The sequence below is a fragment of the Camelus bactrianus genome, chromosome 20 (genome assembly GCF_048773025.1).
Source record: "Camelus bactrianus isolate YW-2024 breed Bactrian camel chromosome 20, ASM4877302v1, whole genome shotgun sequence".
NCBI classification, from domain to species: Eukaryota; Metazoa; Chordata; class Mammalia; order Artiodactyla; family Camelidae; genus Camelus; species Camelus bactrianus.
The window spans coordinates 17,948,083-17,963,583 of record NC_133558.1 but is presented as its reverse complement, the minus strand read 5'-3'; the positions used below and the strand labels follow the sequence as shown (position 1 = coordinate 17,963,583).

Below are 15,501 nucleotides of genomic sequence, written 5' to 3'. Positions count from 1 at the left end.
ACATTCCAAATATACATGAGATTTGTAGGAATTGAAGAAATAGTCTCTATAATGCTGAAGCTTGAAGGAAAGTCATCAAGAAGGGAAGATGGATGGAAGGTGGGAACGATTAGAAGAAGCTGGAACCCACAAGCATGAACTGGAACCCCATGTGATGGACTGAAATCTGTGTCAGCTCTGGTTGCTTCTGACTTTGGTGGTGTAGGTGTCCTTCAGAAGCTAGAGCTTCATTTGGAGCCAAACACACATTTGGCCCAGAAATGAAGGAGGCAGAAAGAGGATCCAGAGGGGAAAGTGAGTTGATTGCAGGCCTAACTGCTGCCTCATGACAAGGTAAGTCAGCAGAGGAGGTAATGTGAACTACAAAATGGCTTCTACTTGACCTTCTCCCTCCAAATCTCCTTCAAGAATATCTCTTGGGGACCATCCAACCAGAAACACACAGAAAAGGGAATTCTAGGGAATGTATTCAATCTGGCTAAGTGGGTATCATAGATAAGAAGACAATGTATTGGTATTTACTTATATATAATAACCAATAGTTTACTGTCTTAATTACTGCAGATTTATAAGTAATTACATACGTCTTGATATATGTATTGTGTAAGTCCTCCAATTTTGCTACCTTCTTCAACATTTTCTTGTTTTTTTAAGTTGCTCTACATATCCAAATGTGTTTTTGAAACCCTGAGCTAACTTTCATAAAATACATATTTGGAGGCTGATTGGGATTTTATTGAATCTATTGATTAATATGGAAATAGTTGTCATCTTGACAAAATTGAATCTTTCAGGAAAATAAACATAGTGTTTTTCTCCATTTAATTTCTGCCAGTAATATTTTGTAGGCTTCATGCATATCTTCTGTTAGATTTATTCCTAGACATTTAAGATTTTGCTGCAAATGGAATATTTAAATTTTAATTTCCACTTGTTATATATATTTACATTTTGTATATGTTCTGTAATGAAAAGAAAAAACAGAGACAATATTTAATCTTAGCTGAAATTGATCATCTAGCTATTACTTCAAATGTGAAGTAGAGAGACTGAAGAAATAATTTAGTGAATAATTCTGTTGTACAATGTCACTTTTTTATATTTTAACCACTAACATTTAAATAATATAATGGTAATAATTAATGTGTAAATTAAAATGTTGATTAAATTTTCAGGGTTTTTTTATATCCTAGAAGGGTGTTTTCTTCATTATGAATTTTGATAATAACTTCACAGAAAAGCTGATATAAACCTCAACCATACAATGCACTTCTTATATTTTCACCTGATACAAAATCATTAGACACCCAACATGATTTTATTATAGTGACACCCTCCAACCATGCATGATACTGCTGTGTAATACTTCCATCTTGTACCTATGTCCTAAATATCAGTCATTATTAAAAATAATGTTTACTTCCTTGCTTACCATAGAATTTTGCATACTATTCTTTTATTAGGCCTAAATTTATATTTAATAATTTACTTATCATTTATGTTGTATCTAATGTTCAAATTGAATTTGGTTTTATTTCAATAAATGTATCTTCATTTATTGTTCTATTGGTTTCTTTTCCTCTTTCAACATTTTATTTTGACATAATTTCAAATTTATAAAAAGTGCAAGGATAATACAAAAATTTTTAATAAATCCTTTACCTAGACTCACCACATATTAACAATTTATCACATGTGCCTTATTTTTCTTGACAGATGGACTTAGACAGATTCACATATGTATAATTTTTTTCTTATCTATTGAGAATAAGTTTCAGACAAGACGTTCCTTTACCCTTAAATATTTCACTGTGTATTTTCTAAAAACAGAGACTTTCTCTTTCCTAACCATGGAACAAATATAAAATCAGGATTAAAACTCTTACTTAATCTACAGACCTTATTAATGTTTTACTATCTGTGTAAATCCTTTATTTGAAGAAAAATACATTGCATTCAGTTGTCATGTCTCTTTAGTCCTTTGATCTGGAAGAGTTCCTCAAACTTACTCATTTATTTCATTGACATTTTGAAAAGTCAGGTCAGATATTTTGTAGGATGTCCCCTCAATTTGTTTCAAGTTGATGTTTCCTGGGAGTTAAATTCAAGTTATGCGTTTTTAACAGGAATACCACACAAGTGAGATTGTGTCTTTTGCAGTTCATCATATAGAGATGCACATGATGTTGAATGTCCTGATACTCCAAATGCTAACTATGATCAATTGACTAAGGTGGCATCTTTGAAGTTTCTTCACCGCTGAGCTACTATTTTCCTTCCGTGTTACTTATCACATGATCTATTCTGTTCACTTCTTTTTCATTATATTTGATTGCCTTGAAAAGAATAAGTTAAAAGGAGAAGAAACTTAATATTTGAATAGAAGAACAAGAACAGTTTGTCAAAGCCACAAAATTCAGAAAGATGACTTAACTATCCTGTCTGGGAACTGAACCCTGTATTGCAGGTAACAGACATGTGCACATGTACTAAAGGAAAAGCACATTATACTAAAGGAAAAGCACACAGTGGAAAGTACCTCTCTTTTCACCTGTATAATAGACTTTTGGACTGGGTCATCTAGTGAGACATTATTGGTTTGCTTGCTGGTGTGACGATGCTTACTAGAATCATACATGGTTCTCAGGTTCGATCCCTTGCAAACAAAACAGTGAATCAAGGATTTCATGGAGTTTACCTTTCTAAGTAAGATATATCTTTTTGTGTTCTCTCAAAATGTAATTCTGTGGAGTAGAAAATCCGGGGTTTTCAACGACAGGAACCCTGCCAAGTATAGCTTGGAGTTGTTTTTGTTTTTGTTTTGTTTTGTTTTGTTTTTTGCCTATGTAGGCAATTAAAAAAAAAAATCATCACACTACAGGGGCTGCGTGCACCACAGCAGGACAAGTTTAGTGAAGAAGTCTGCACTGTCCTAGTGAGAAATGTTGTTTCTTTCTGAGTAACTTCGTATTGTCAAACTGATCAGTTGAGGTAATGAAGGAAAAACAACCCGTAGTCGGCAGGATTCGAACCTGCGCGGGGAAACCCCAATGGATTTCTAGTCCATCGCCTTAACCACTCGGCCACGACTACATCTGTGGGATGAAGGTGCAGCGACATGAACCACGTGGCAGGCTAAAAACAGATGGGTAGAAGCCTGTATCCTTGGTGAATTTAGTGGAAACGCTGAAGTGAAACGAGAATTAGGAAGGAAGGCCAACCCGGGAATCTTGAGCACTGAAATGAGAGACCGAGCCCTCACCGCATGAGCGTTAGCTTTACCAGGAAACTGCAGATAACACACTCCGGGACGCTGCCTGCTGGGGGTGGGGGTGGGGGGACCGTGCAGACCCTTGCGGGGTTCTATAATCCCCACCATTGGCACCAAACCTAGCCCAAACCGAGGGGAAGTCAGGACCTAACCGTGTTCTAGTCCAGAATGTTCGGGCTTCCCGAAGCCCAAGGCTCCTCTATGAAGAACTCTGTATGAGTTGGGTTCCAGGCAGAAATTTGCTTCCGCTGATTTGTGTCCCAGGTGGACAGCGCGAAAAATGATGAGGAAAGCCGCCTTGGTATTCCCTCTCCATGATATTGCTAAAACTTCAGGCTCATAATCTGGTTTGATTCTTGGACGACGCAGGGGCTATTTCTTTCTAAATTTAACCAACGCAATAGTTTGTTTGTTTGTTTGTTTTGTCTCCTTATATTTCGACCTTAGTTTCTCAGTCAGTGTTTTCCGAAGTCCTGAAACTGATTTTGTCTAACCTGCTTAGAAGGTTTTAATCTAATTTTTAGAAGAAGGTAAAGGACAAGGACAAGGAGGAGGATAAAGAAGAGGAGGAGAAACCCAAGACAGAGGGATCTGTCGTGCAGTCCAAAGGGGGATGAGGAGGAGAGGGAGGGAGCAGTGTGGTGAAGAGAAGAGTGAAGCGGGGAGCGCCTTGAAGAGGGATTGCTATTCCCCTGAGATAAAATTAACTCTAAGAAACCCCAAGGTTTAATGGAAAGGTGTCTGCTCTGAGATGAATATTAAAGCTGAATTTTGGGTAGAGAAGTCATATTCCAAATTTAGCTGAGCAGCCTAGTACTCGAACTGTCTTTCCTATCAAAATGAAAATCAAAATGAAAGTCACACAAACATTCTTTAAAAATCATGGCAAGTTCATTTGCAGCAACATGGATGTTCCTGGAGAATGTCATTCTAAGTGAAGTAAGCCAGAAAGAGAAAGAAAAATACCATATGAGATTGCTCATATGTGGAATCTAAAAAAAAACAAAAACAAAGCATAAATACAAAACAGAAATAGACTCATGGACATAGAATACAAACTTGTGGTTGCCAGGGAGGCAAGGGGTGGGGTGGGGTGGGAAGGGACAGACTGGGATTTCAAAATGCATAATAGATAAACAAGATTATACTGTATAGCACAGGGAAATATATACAAGATCTTATGGTAGCTCACAGCGAAAAAAAATGTGACAATGAATATATATATGTTCATGTATAACTGAAAAATTGTGCTGTACACTGGAATTTGACACAACATTGTAAAATGAGTATAACTCAATAAAAAAAAAAAGTTTAAAAAAATCATGGCAAGTTATACCACAACTAATTGCAATTTGAAAGTAAAAAATAAGTTGTGATACATGTGTTGCTATAATTAGTCATATCACTGCGCTTTTATTTGGTCTACACATTTTTAACAAACCTATAATATTTCAAGTAAATTTCTTTGAGACTCTGGATTGAAGGAAGTTAAATACTGAAGAAAAAACAAACGTTTTACGTTTTCAAAAATCTCAGCCAAAAAAAAAAAAAAAGATGGCTGTGATTAAGGTGAAATGAATTTAATCAATTTTCTTTTTTTCACTTAGAATAAAATAAACAGAGATCCTTGAAAGTTTCAACCTTGTTTATTTTCCTCTCCATTAATATGTGTGGACTGAAAAGAAAAAGCATGGTAGAATAAGCTCAGATAAAAGAAATGAATCTGAGTTCATCTTCATGAAAAAAAATCATTCTACCCATTTTAGTCCCAAACTGGAAACAATCCAAAATCTGTCAGCAATAGAAAAGATAAATGATTGCTTTTTATACAAAGGAATAGGAGAGCAATGAGAATAAATGAATTTCAAATACACACAAATTGAGAGTATCTCACAGAGTATCGAAGTGATGCCAGACATAAAGGCATACATATCTCATGATTCTGTTTATATATAGTTGGAAACAGGCAAAACAAGTCAGAAAGGTGAGTATTAAAAGTAGTTACGACTGAGAAAGTCTATGATCTCCAGCCTGCTGGAGATGCGGGGAATGGTTCTGTTTCTCATTCTGGGTGCTAGCTACCTAAGTGTGTTCACTTTGTGGAAATTTCTTGAGCTGTAAAATTATGGTTTATGAATTTTTCTGTATCAATATTTCATTATATTATGTGTCAATAAAATTTTACTTAAAAACAGAAAGTCTCAAAGTAAAAGGGGATTAATAAAGAATACAAAAGCTTACAGAATTTTTGGCACAGAGGGATGAAGGAAAGTGCCAGCTCTAATCCAACCCAGAGGAAATGATTCCTGTAACAACCTTGTAGAAATAGTCTCCCAGAGCATCTGCTATTGTCTCTACAATGAAGAAAATAGGAAATAAAAATGCTGCTGCTGGAATCGTTGATTTCAGGCATCTATTGCCTGAACTGTAGTGTAGAGATATGGAGGCCTCTGCAATAGTAGTGTTCTCTCTAGGGCTGTGGCTCTCAAAATTTAGTATAAAACCTATCTATCATGATGGAAATTAAGTCAGCCAGGGATTTGTGCCCAGGTCTTAATTTATAAAGGTGAGTGGGAGATGACAGTTGGAGGCCAAAGACATCATTGAAGTAAACTTTAATGTTAATCACAGTTTCCCTAGAAACAGTTCCTCTAGAAAGGAGAAATCACATAGGGCCACAGTGAGGAAGTGGGGAGCAGCAGTGTTGGTTAGGAGACAGGAAAGAGTAAGGGAAAGGCACAAACTACAGTCTACATTGGGATTTCCATAGGAAAAGAAAGGCAGGTCAGAGTAAACAGTTTAAGATTAGCTACTTTTACTAATTCCAGTGAATTTAAGGGGCATAGACCCTGTGCCTGGGTATCTAGTACCTGGCCCTGGGCTTATTTAGGGCAGGAGAAACATTGGCTTGATGTGTGAGAGTTAGATAAAGGAGGTGGTTCATTATGTGGGCTCTGGATAGCAGGAAATGTAAACAGCTCTGGTGGTTAATTTGGCCCTGTGATTAATGGGTACCAAATAGAATCTAAGAAAACACAGAACAGTCAGAAAGCAATTTACATTTCTAGGCAAGTTGCCAAATGCTGCTGCTGGTGCTGGTCTGGGGACAGACTTTGAGATCCACATGTTCTGGGTGGAGTATGCCATATCCCTTAGATGTGAATTAGCAAAACAACTGATGCCCCTCACCTTGGATTCCTCTGCAGAAAATCCCAATGTGTCCATGACAATGCTTGTCAGCACAAAACAACAGAAGTAGATGCCTTATTTCCACATTTGAAAACTCTGAGACAGCTTAAATCACATCTAGCTGCAAGGGAGTTAGGAAAATGTAGTTTTAACATTCAAACCTCCGTATTACAGGAAGGCTCACTTGGAAGAGATAGAAATAGGTGATTACTGGCAATCTACTAAACCCTGTACAGACATTGAAACTGAAATGTTCTGTCAAAAAAACCAGAGGCCCTTCCCAGAGGATTAAAAATAATGTGCCTGTATTTCACTGAGAGGAAGCTGACTGACACTGTCCTTGAAAGAGGACCCCTCATTGTTAGTGACCAGCTTATCAGCCATTGTACCAAGAGATACTACCCAGATTTCCACCATCTGATTTACTACCTCTAGTCCTCCTTTTTTCTTATTGATTTTAAGAAGTTCTGTATATATTCTAGACATAAATCTTTTGTCAGATATATTTACTACAAACATCTCCCACTCTGTCTTTACACATTGTTAGTGTGTCTTTGGATGTACAGAAGTTCTTAAGTTTAAAGAAGTCCAATTTATCAATCTTTTTATGGTTGTTGCTTTTTGTGATTATTAAACAGGAAATCCTTAGCAACCTAAAATTCATGAAGATAATTTCCTATTTTCTTCTGTAACTTTTATTACTTTACCTTGCACTTTTAGGTCTTGAATCCATCTTGGATTAGTTTAGGGAATAGTTTACCGAAGAGGCCAATGTCCACATGGTTTTTCTTTGTATACCCAGTTGACCCAGAACCACCTTCTGAAAAATCTATCATTCTCCCCCTTGAATTGCAGTGACATTTTGTTTCATGTATGTGGTTTTGTATGGGCATATCTATTTTGTTCCAATGATCTCTTTGTTTATCTTCATGCCAGTAATACCTTTTATTAATCAGTATAGCTTTAGAATAAGTCTTGTTAAGTAGGAATAGAAGTTCTCCAGATTTGTTCTTCCTCTGCAAGATTTCCTTGATTATTCTAGGTCCTTTCCACCTGCACATATATTTTAGAGACAGTTTATCAATTCTATCAGAAGTCCTCTTTGAGCATTTTATTTCAAATACATCAAATCTGAGTCCTCCAATTAATGAATATGATATATCTTTTCATCTATTTAGATATTATTAAAAATATTCTGCACAGTGATTTGGAGCTATTAATATAGCACTCTTGCACATTTTGATTACATTTAGTATTGTATTTATTATTAGGATATTGATAGTTCTCCTGCTATTGTAAATGACAAAAAATTGTCTATTTTTGCCAGTATATATGAATACATCATATAGTTAAATATGGGATTTTGTATCCAGTAAACTTGTTATTTTTACTTTTAATTAAATTATTAATTCTAATAATTTATAGATTTGGGGGGGTTTTCCAAGCACTTAATCATATTATCTGAAATGATGACAGTCTTATTTCTTCATTTCCAATCTTAGTATCTTCTAATTCTTTGTCATGTCTTATTTCATGGCCTAAGACCCCACAATACAATGTTGAATTGCAGTGGTGATAGTGGTCATGGTTGTCTTGCTCCCAGTAACTGGGAGAAAGTGTCAAATATTTACCATAATTAGGATGTTAGATGTAGAACTTTGCATATATGTGTTATGAGATTAAGAAATTTCCTTTCTATTCCTAGACTGCTGAAAATTTTTAATGAGTGACACTGCACTTTTTCAAATGATTTTCCTGCATCTACTAATTTGTTTTTTCTCTTACATTTTGTAATAAATTTAAAGTGATTGATTTTTTATATATAAAATAAATTTCATGTTACTAAAACAAGCATTATCTTTTATTTTGACTGTTCTCTCTCTATAATGCTGGATCTGATTGCTGTAATTTTGTTTATCGGTTTTGCATCTAGAATGTTTAACACAAAGTTTGACATGTAATTTCCTCTCTAGTAGCATCCTTATTAGATTTTAGTGTGAAGATTATTCTGGCCTCATAAAAAGAGTTGGGAATTGTTTTTACTTTCTCTATTTTATGAAAAAGTATGTATGTGATATTAGCTTAATGTTTTAAGATTTTTATGAAGTCGTTTTTGCATAGTGTTCACATTGTCAGAAGGTGTAGTAGGCTAAATTGTGTCCATTCCCAAATTTATATGTTGAAGTCCTTAACCCCCGAGTACCTTGAAACGTGACTGTATTTGAAGATAGGGCCTTTAAAGATGTGATTAAGTTAAAATGAGGCTGTTAGGATGGGTGCTAATTTAATCTGACTAGTATCCTTAGAGGAGGAAATTTGGACACACAAAGAGACACTAGGGATAAGCACGCACAGATGACAGACTGTGTGAGAATGAAGCGAGAAGGTAATTATCTGCAAGCCAAGAAAAGAGGCTTCAGAAGAAACCAAACCTGTCAGCACCTTGATCTTGGACTCCAGCCTCCAGAACTGTGAGGAAATTAATTTGTATTGTTTAAGCCACTCTCTCTGTGGTATTTAGTTATAGCAGTCTTGGTAAACTAATACAGAAGGTAATTGTGATTTTAATTTCTTTAATGAACTTCAGGCTATTTAAACTTTCCATTTCTTTTTGTGTCTGCTTTGGTAAGTTGTGTTTATGAAGGAACTTGTAATTTATCTCCTATTGTCAAATTTATTTCCCCAAACAGTTCATTTTATCCTTATTTGTATAGAAGAATTCACAAGAGAATCTATCTAGGCCTGGAAGTTTATATGAGTAACTTTTCAAATTGTGGATTTAATTTCTTTAATAGGCATAGGACAATTCAGATTTCTTATTACTTTTTGTCTATTGTGGTATTTTTCAAAAAAAGTATCAATTTAATCAAATGCTTCACATATATTGACATAAAGATGTTTATAATACCTTCTTGTTTCAAAAATATATTTATAATACATATGAATGCCATATATTTCCTTCCTGATGTGGTGTTTTGTGTTTTATCTTACTCTCTTTTCTTCTTGGTTAGTCCTGTTTAAGGTATATTTTTTTAACAGTCTTTTCAAAGAACCAACCTTTTACTTTGTTGATTTTCTCTGATGTATGTCTCCCTTCCATTTATTGATTTCTGTGCTTATCTTAATAGTTCCTTCTATTTTTTTGCATTTAAGTTCCTGGCTTTTTATAGCATCTTAAGTTAGATCATTGACTTTCAACCCTTCACTTGTTCTAATACATGCAATTAAAGATAAACATTTCCTCTAAAAATAGGTTTAGCTACATCAAATTATGATGTAGCATGTTTTCATTATCATTTAGCTCAAAATATTTAAAAATTTCTATTGTGTTTTCTTCTTCGATCCATTGATTATATAGACATATATTTCCTCCTTTCCAAACATTCAGAGTTTTCTGGTAGTCCTGCTGGAATATACAAAGATTGAGCTTTTGTTATGGTCAGTCTATGTTACTTTTCCTTTACTCTGAAGACATAGTCCTTACTCCTTTTGTGTGGGCTTTACAGCTGGGTTTGTCACTACTAAGGGGTAATGCTTCTGAAGTCTTAAATGACAGCTGATGGTGTTTATTAAATTTCATCCAACTTTGGGAGGCATGAACTTTAACCTCTATTTCTCCAGAGCTATGCAGCTCCTGAATCTCTACAAATCATGAGCCTTCCAGCTGATTTTTCCTACAGAGTTTTGGAACATGTTCTTGTGTGTGTGCAATTTAGAAATCAGCCAAGGATGTAAGGATATTTTATACTTGAGGAAACTTGAGGTTCCTTCTCTGTGGTTCCCTTATCACCTGAATTTTGACCCTCTGGTCCTAAGGATTTTGGGAGCCCCAAACTCTGACAAGTGTCTCCTTAGTCCAGTGCAACTGCTTCTTTTCACTTGAAGTCTATTCCAAAATGCTGCAAAATAGAATGTGTCTTCAAGGGCAAGCCCTTGTGCAACTCATGTGTTTCCCTTCCCTCAAGGCTTGTGGCCCTTCAAACCCTTCTTGTATTGATTGTTTATCAGTGCCTTTATAGTTCTTATCCATGATCAATCATTTTTCCTTTAAAAAATAAAGAATATTTTGCCTATGATGAAAGGAAGTAATAGAGACAAATGAGACTCAATTTTAGGTGAAAATGAATGGACATTAATCACTCAACTGTGCAACAGAATTACTGAAGAAATAATCTAGTGTCTGACAGTGCTGCACAATTGTGTTAACCTTTAAATTTGACTACCAAAAATTGATGACAAAATGCAATAATTAAAATTTCAAATTTATTCCTATATCTTGGAAGGATGTTCTTTCATTTGAAAAAAAATAGCAGTTTGGCTTTGAACATGGCTCACAGAAATACTGATTTTAATACTCACCCATTCAGCAATTGGTCCAAAGTATGTATCATGTTTTGAGTGTACATCTAATTTTAACCTTATTCATAAGGGAGCATAGAATGGTTTAGATTTGGTCACACCTTCCCATCTTACATATTATTACTGTTTTGATTTATAGTACCATCTTATTTTCATATCCCACAATGTAGTCATCATTAAACAATATTGCTTTAGGCATATACTCTTTACTTAGCTTTTCTCATGTGTTATGAATACCCTTGCTAACCACAGCAGTTTGCATCCCATTCCTTCATCAGTTCTAAATTCTTATTCATTAATTTACTTCTTATCTCTTTCATATCTTTGGTTCATACTACATATCTGTGCTTTTAAATGTCAGTGAATATATTTTTCATTTATGGTTTTATTAGTCTTTTTTCTTTTAACTTTTTATTTTAAAATAATTTGATTTTGAAATAATTTCAGACTGACAGAAAAGTTACAAGAATATAGAGAATTTCTGGCCACCTCATCCTCTAAGTGTTAGCATATTTAGCATATTAGTGAATTTCCTTTTCCTTTTTTCTCTCTGTCATATACATGAGAGAAAAGCACATATATATACTTAAAAGAATATACTCTTAATAGTATGTATACATTTTTTTAAGTACGTATATACATGTAAAATACATATTTACATCACTCAAGAGGTAAATATCACATCACATCTTTGCCCCCAAACTGGCTGGATCACTCACTAAGTGTGGAGAGGCCATTTTTATCTTCATATTACTTATAATCCTTGGCGTTTAACTGGAAGTAGAGAGACAAATTTCAACTTGTCTCCCCAGCAGGAGAATCGAACCGCGGTCTCCAGCTTGACAGGTAGAGACGAACGTTACTGCACTAAAGTAGAAACAAACAGGGTGCTTTTCTGGAGGAATCCCCGTAAGGTTGCTCACTATTATCTTTATTACTTCACTGTGCAGACTATGCTTCCTGCTATCAACCATACATAAGGCGATTCAGCGTCCAAGCCGAATGTTTCCACGGCTAGCCTTGCGTCCACTCCAGTCCCTCCCTCACTTCCCGGAACAGGCAGCGCAGTGGGGCGGCCGGCGATGGCACTATGTGAGAACCTTACGATAAAAGACAAAAAGGAAAAATTAAAAATGCTCTCTCAGCTGCCTATGCTCTCTCTAGCTGCCTTTGCAGAGCCATGATCTGAATCCTAGCAAAACAGAATGTTTGTAGTTGCTAAAATCTAAATGGTGTATCCTTTGATGCAGAGGCGAAGACAATGACTGTCGCAAAACCCAAACCCACGGAAGAAAGTCTGTCTCCGGCATACAGATAACCCAGTTTTTAACCTTTATTTGCGTTTCGCTTTTCTCCCTGAGGGTTACAGTCAGTCCAAGAAAAACAACCCGTAGTCGGCAGGATTCGAACCTGCGCGGGGAGACCCCAATGGATTTCTAGTCCATCGCCTTAACCACTCGGCCACGACTACACGAATAACTTGCTTTTCTGTTTAAATCCTTACACAGAAATTTCACTGGTTGCTGTAAAGTAAAGGCAAAAGGGGAAAAAAAAAAAAAGATTAAAATGAGCTAAAGTGCAGGAAAACGTACTCTGCAAATTGGAATATAAACCCTCAGGTGAAGGGCAAATTTCACATGAAGGTCAGCCTCTCTCCGGCAGCTGAAGGAATCGAGAGTACTTAGAAAGGGAGTCCTCACTGCTTTGGTGACAGCTTTTCCAGACAACTTGAGGCCTCTGTACTTTTCTCACCTGGAACGAAACTGACATCCCAACGAAGTGGAATTAGACTGTCATCCTAGTTACAGGCCTGAAAAAAACCCTTTGCGTTTTTCTGTGCACATAACAGAAAGCAATTAGTTATGCATTTGAACTAAATGTATTAATCAACAGGTTGTTTGTTTTAGGGTAACAGTGAACAGAGACTGGACACAGCTGCAACATTGCTTTAGTAGACAGAAAAAATTTTAAAAACGTGTCAGAATGGATCTCAGTGAAGGGAGAGCCATGATTGAGTTATAGAAAACAAAAAGTAGTCTAGTTAGTACTTTAGGCAGGAACTGGAAACAACCCAAATATTCATCTACAGTAGAAGAGACAAATTGTGGGGTTTTTCAATGTAATACCACACCACAAAGAGAATGAACTACAAGTACACGCAACCACATGGATGAAATCTCACAAACTAACATTGAGTGGCCAGACAAAAAAGAATATACACTATAGTGCATTCCAACTTTTGAAAGTTCAGAAACAGGTGAAACTAGTGTATGGTGTACAGTAGAATTCAGGGTAATGATTACCCTTGGGAGGTAGTGATGGGATGTCCCACTACCCTCAGATGGGTTTTCTGGATTCTGGTAATGATTTTGGTTCTCAGCTTGGGTACTAGGTACATGAGTGTGCTTGCTTTGTGTAAACATGTTGAGTGGTTCACTTTCATATTTGTGTTTGTGTGTGTGTGTGTGTGTATCTATTAAGCTTCAGTAAATATTTTTCTTTCAAAAAATTATTCATCAGTATGATGTAATAATTATGCTGCTGCTAAAAGGCATGTTATGCATGAATATTTATTGACAATGTAACAAGATATTCATTAGGTATTTTTTGAGTAAAACAATCTGGTTATTACCAAAATTCTAGTCGTTGTGCAAGAAGATACATTATTAAGGCAGGTTGTATCTTAAATTATTAACTTATGCATTTTTTGTGAATTTCCATCTTTTTCTGTTCTCTATTTGGCACCCAGAGTTAAGTAAATGAATTGATTCAAGTAAAGTATTTAGAGTTAGGAACCAAGTAAAAATTTAATAAACTTTGGTTTTTATTCACTAAATTATACCTTATATACAGATAGTATTTCCTATTAGTGCTTGGCACATAGTAGGTCATCAAATTAATATTTTGCCTATACATTCAGAGAGTACCTACATATGGTTGCTTTCTTTCTTATGTGTACACTCAGGTACTAAAACTACACAGAGAAGTCACTGAAGACAGAAATTTTACATATGTATATTTCAATAAATATGTATTTCAATTTATATTGAAAGCCTCGTTTGTACAAGGTGTAGCTGAAAATTTTGTAAAAAAAAAAGAATTTTTTAAAATGGCTCCTTTTTGGTTAACAGTTCTTTCCTCAATTTATCTCTTTCCTCACATATTTTGTTATAAACAGCATGAGAAACCATGATGCACTTTCCACACTTTGCTTGGAAATCTCCTCAGCTAAATATTCAAGTTCATTGCTTACAAGTTGTTTTTCATGCAATTGTAGAACACAATTCAGCCTAATTCTGCCACTTTATATCAAGAATCACTTTTCTTCCACTTTCTAATTACATGTCCCTCATTTCTTTCTGAGACCTTACCAGAAGCACCTTTAACAATCATATGTTTTTAAAATTAATATACTTTTAAAAAAAGAAACAGTTTTGGGTTTACAGAAAAACTGAGCAGAAAGTATAGAGTTCCCATATACTGTCACTGCACCTCTCCTCAGTTTTCCCTATTACTGTCTTGTGTTAGTGTGATTCAGTTGTTACAACAGAAGAGCAAATATTGATAAATCATTATTGATTAAAGACCATTGTTTATATTAGGGGTTCACTATGTTGTCCATTCTATGGGTTTTGACAAATGTATAATGGCATATATCCATCATTATCATACTGTACAAAAGAATTTCACTGCCCTGAAAATCCCCTGTGCTACATCTGTTCATCCTTCCTTCCCTTCCCCAAACTCCTAGCAACCACTGATCTTTGCCATCTCCATAGTTTTGATTTTTCCAAAATGCTATATAATTGGAATCATACAGTATGTAGCTTTTATCATTAACTTCTTTCACTCAGCAATATGTATTTAATATTCCTTTGTGTTTTTTGGTAGCTTATAGCTCATTTCTTTCCATTGCTGAATAATATTGCATTCTGTGGATGTACCACAGTTTATTTAGCCATTCACCTATTGAGCAACATCTTGGTTCCTTCAAAGTTTTGGCAGTTAGGTTTTTCCATAGGCATAAAATTTCAACTCATTTAGGTAAATACCAAGGAGTGCAATGACTGGATCATATTGTAGGAGTGTTTTACCATTGTAAGAAACTGCCAAACTGTCTTCCAAAGTAGATGCTCTGTTTTGCACTCCCACTAGCAATGAATGAGTGATGTTTTCTTTCTTAAACCTGGGAAATTGTTCATCTCTTTACTATTGAGTCTGGTGTTAGAGATTAAAAGTGAGAGGTTGGTACTAAATTACTAAGTTCAAGTCTTAGTTTCCCCATTTATTGGTTATATGACCTTGGGCAAGTCACTCAGCTTATCTGTGCCTCTGTTTCCTTTGTAGTAAAGAAGAAATAATAACACAGAAATGATTTCATTAGATTGTTTTAAGAATTAAATACGTTAACAGGTACCAAGCACTTAGAACACTGTCTGGCACGTAGATAGTGCCAAATGATAGCTGATTTCATGTGGTCTCTTCTCCCGATGGGCAATCATCCATATGTTGGCTTTCCATCCTCCGTCTTTTACATCTACCTATCACTTTCTTCTATTTCATTCATCTTTTTCTTTTAAATCACACAGCTTTAAAAGAATATTCATTACATACCTGATTCACTTTTCCATAGCATCAATTCAGTTCTCCTCCATTATGATTTTAATTATGTTCCTACATTT

At 35.3% G+C, this 15,501-nt stretch overlaps 2 non-coding genes across 2 annotated transcripts; both read right to left on the bottom strand.

The window, feature by feature from the left end:
* Positions 1–3,011: 3,011 nt before the first annotated feature.
* On the bottom strand, positions 3,012–3,093 carry TRNAS-AGA (transfer RNA serine (anticodon AGA)). The gene has a single exon. It is a non-coding gene; the product is annotated as a tRNA-Ser (tRNA).
* Positions 3,094–12,208: 9,115 nt separating this feature from the next.
* Positions 12,209–12,290, bottom strand: TRNAS-AGA (transfer RNA serine (anticodon AGA)). The gene has a single exon. It is a non-coding gene; the product is annotated as a tRNA-Ser (tRNA).
* Between the last annotated feature and the right edge of the window lie 3,211 nt (positions 12,291–15,501).